Raw genomic sequence first — 3,537 nt, 5'->3', positions numbered from 1 at the left:
GTGTTCCCAATGTGGAGAACAAAACCATAATCCACAACTCATACTGGAAGTGTAAAATGAATAGCAAAAGTGACAACTATTTTGTGAGTTTAAAAAAAGACAGTAACCATAAAAAGACAATAGCCTATATAATGTGTAATGAAATTTCCTTCATAAAATAATTTCCCATCAATAGATAGACTAAATTGAGATTGTTTTCCTATAAGAAATCAATAGGAAATAAATAGGAAAATTTGATTTCCTATTTCCTTTCTATAATTGTGGGCTTCATAAAGTAAATACAATTGTATGCTTAAATCAATGCATTCCATTTTCCCTTCCTAGTTTAGGCTACTGGTCAAGTTTTATTATAACAGCGCCCTGCGTCACTGCCCTGAATGACGAGAAAAACCACAACAGTTGAAAGGACCAATGGGACGTGGTGGTTGCACTAACCTAGTCAGTCCATCACTACAGCCTCACTACGCTGCGGGCGGACTGGGCGATGCGAAATGGACGTGAAGGCGTTTGAGTGGCCAAAACTTTAATAAGAAGACCATCTGGTATTTGTAAAATAGTTTGGCAAGGAGGACGGCGGCTAGGCTTCTTGACTGTCTTTGACGTACCGCACTACCGCTGCAAAGACTGTTTCTCAAAAACTGCAATAGGCTTGCTAGTCCGTGTGGGGATATCAACGCGTGTGAATTGGATTGAATCTGGTGAAAACGGGATACTTTCTAGCAACATTGTAACTCGTCTGCAGGCGTGCAACAAAAGTTTCAGTTTAATTGTTCTGGCGAGAGTGTGTTTGGCTCGCTTTATGGCCGTCCAACTGTTGCTTACTTATGGCGCCTCAGCGACTTCTATTCAGTCACTATTCGACATGGGATGAAACGATGTGGACTAACGTACTTTTTGACGCAATTTGATGGAATTACTCGGGTCCTTATGCTGAAGTCTGGCGTTTTTGAGTCTCACTCTCCGTCGAAATGGCAAGTTTTGCCATGCTGATGGAGCGGACGAGTACATGGCTGTTGTTGTTATGCAGTGTGTGCATCATAGTACTCGGTCTCTGTGTCGGATCCCCGGGCCACGGTCGTCGGCTAGTCTGCTGGCAAGCCATCATGAAGTGCCACAGAGAGCCAGAGTGCCATTACGCATACGACCAATATATCTACGCCTGTGCGCCTGTGATCAACGGCGACCGCAAGAAGTGTCCCAGCCACTGCATCTCCTCTCTCATTCAGCTCAACCTCACCGAGAGCGGGCCTGCTCTGGAGGACTGTGACTGCGCTTCGGACGCGGTGTGCAGGAGCACCAAGCGGGCCATCGAGCCGTGCCTGCCCCGGACTAGCACCATGGGCTGCACCGAAGCCCGGCGCCAGTGTGAGAAGGACCAGCCGTGCAGCTCGGCCATGAGGGACTATTTGTTTCACTGCCGCAAACTCTTCGGAGGGGAGAGGTGCTCGGACGGCTGTCGGAGAGTGATAGCTGGTATGCGCTCCATACCCAAAGCGCAGCAGCTAGACACTTGCGTGTGCGATGGCACAGAGAGGAACATATGCGAGTATATCAAAGTCAGCATGCAAACGTTTTGTTACGATTCAAACGCCGACAGGCTGGCGGGCAGTGGTCTGCCAGACTCTGAAGAGGACCTTGAGGATGATTATTTCGACCCGGAGGATTATACTTCCACAGTGGAAAACTCAAGCGATTCCCCACCCTGTCAGAGTCAGACTGCGCTAAATGTCCTGACCACCATCTTGGTTTTAAAGTTGATCTGAAAAGCTGTTCCGAGGACAAAGCAAAGCGGCTTTGGTGCTGGCGGCTGGCCTGTCCTTAAAATAAACGTGGGGACCCCTCACCCCACTTGGACTCTCTGCTTTGTTATCAATAATAGAGATTTTGTCATTCTGGTCATGTTAATAACATTCATTTGACTATTAAGTGTTAGACTACATTAAGGTCAATTTAAGCCTATAGGCTACTAAACTTTGTGTTGGATTTGCACAAATCAGTTAAAATATTGTGGCAGGACATATGCTGTCTGTTAATTAGCCTAGTGCAGCACATGTCAAATGCATGTAAATGACATTAGTTTGATTGGATCATAGCCTATAGGCTATGTAAGTTATGGTTATATTCCACATTTCACATTCAAATAGTGAGCCAGTCTGATCAATTTGAAGGAGCTTATTTTTGTATGTAAGCTATATAAAGGTAAATTGTACAGTATATTGTATAAAAGTTTTCCCCTCCTTTCTTTTCCCCCAAAATATGTTTATCGATGCTAAGTGAATTTGCACTGCAGAGGAAAGCCTCACTATCTTTAGTGTTTTATGTGACTCCGGAAGAAGGAAAATATGTGTTTTCAAAGTGCCTAAAAGTCTTTATATCTGTTTTACACCACCATTATGTGACCATATATTAGAAGTAGGCTGTTACAGCGGGGCAGCTTTCTTTTGACAGCTGCACCAAGACTTTCTCCACAAACCCTTCATTAAAAACCAAAGTTGATGTAAGCCACTGAAATTTGTCTAAACCCATAGGGCAAATAAGGCATCTGAAAAGAAAAGCTCCCGGATTGATGCTCGTGACCTTGTAAACATACATGTTTGTATAAGGTAGAAACTGTTCAAACACAAGGAAGAACAAGCTCTCCCTGCGGGCATCGCAACACAACTGGAGCCAAGAAGGGTCTGGGGCTGTTTGTTTACCCTCGCCCCATGTGTTTGTAGAAGTCTTCACACACAGACACACGACAGAGTGTTTGGGTGAATGGACATAGTAAGTGGCCATTAGGCTACAGACACACTCCTCTGAATGTGCACATTCAAATAAATAAGAGTTTCAAAATGATTTTCGGTGAGGTGGTGTGGCTCTGTTTTGAACTTTTACCATTATTTTTTATAAATGTTGAGGCTACTCAGATTAAAGAAGTGCAAAGCATTATGTAATCTTTATGTTCTGTTTATTCAAATATAAGTATTATATGTAGTGGTTAATTGAGGCTATATTCTTGTTCTTCTGCAAGAGTGTCAGAATTTTTTTTTATGGAAAAATATGCCTTTCAGGTCAAATGTGCTGAGTTACCATGATGTAAGGCCATTACTACAGCTTTCCCCCTCATAAGAAGTATGATGATCAAAGTGATGACCAAAGTGACCATCACATGGGCCTAGGACCAAATCTAGAGCAGAGAAACTTTATTTTACTTTTTTTTTGGACCTCAAGTGGCAGGATGGGCGTATCATTTTGAATTCAGATGTTTCCTTATCACTGACAGATAGGACCATGCATGTACCTCTCAAAAAGGGCCAACATCCAAAATGGTTCTTCTCCAATCACATCTCTCCTGTAGGGGAAAAACCAAATACGCTCTATTTGGAATCTACCCAGATTAGACACATTAATGATCCATAAGAGGCAGTGCTTTACAATGTGGATGCAGAGTTTTACCTGTTCTAAAATCTCTGTCAAACATTGCATGAAGTGGCATATTGCTTTTATAAAACGATAACTAAATGTTTATCTTCCACCCAGCAGTCAGCTCTTGAA

The 3,537-nt window shown here is 43.1% G+C and overlaps 1 pseudogene across 1 annotated transcript; it reads left to right on the top strand.

Moving 5' to 3' along the window:
• Window positions 1-477: 477 nt before the first annotated feature.
• Window positions 478-2,821, top strand: LOC310780391 (growth arrest-specific protein 1 pseudogene; annotated as a pseudogene). Its single transcript has one exon. The product of its transcript is annotated as a growth arrest-specific protein 1 pseudogene (transcript).
• The last annotated feature ends 716 nt before the right edge of the window (window positions 2,822-3,537 follow it).

This window comes from Poromitra crassiceps, assembly GCF_964638095.1.
Source record: "Poromitra crassiceps genome assembly, chromosome: 8".
NCBI classification, from domain to species: Eukaryota; Metazoa; Chordata; class Actinopteri; order Beryciformes; family Melamphaidae; genus Poromitra; species Poromitra crassiceps.
Note: the sequence above shows the minus strand (reverse complement) of the source record. Positions and strands in the feature narration are given on the sequence as shown.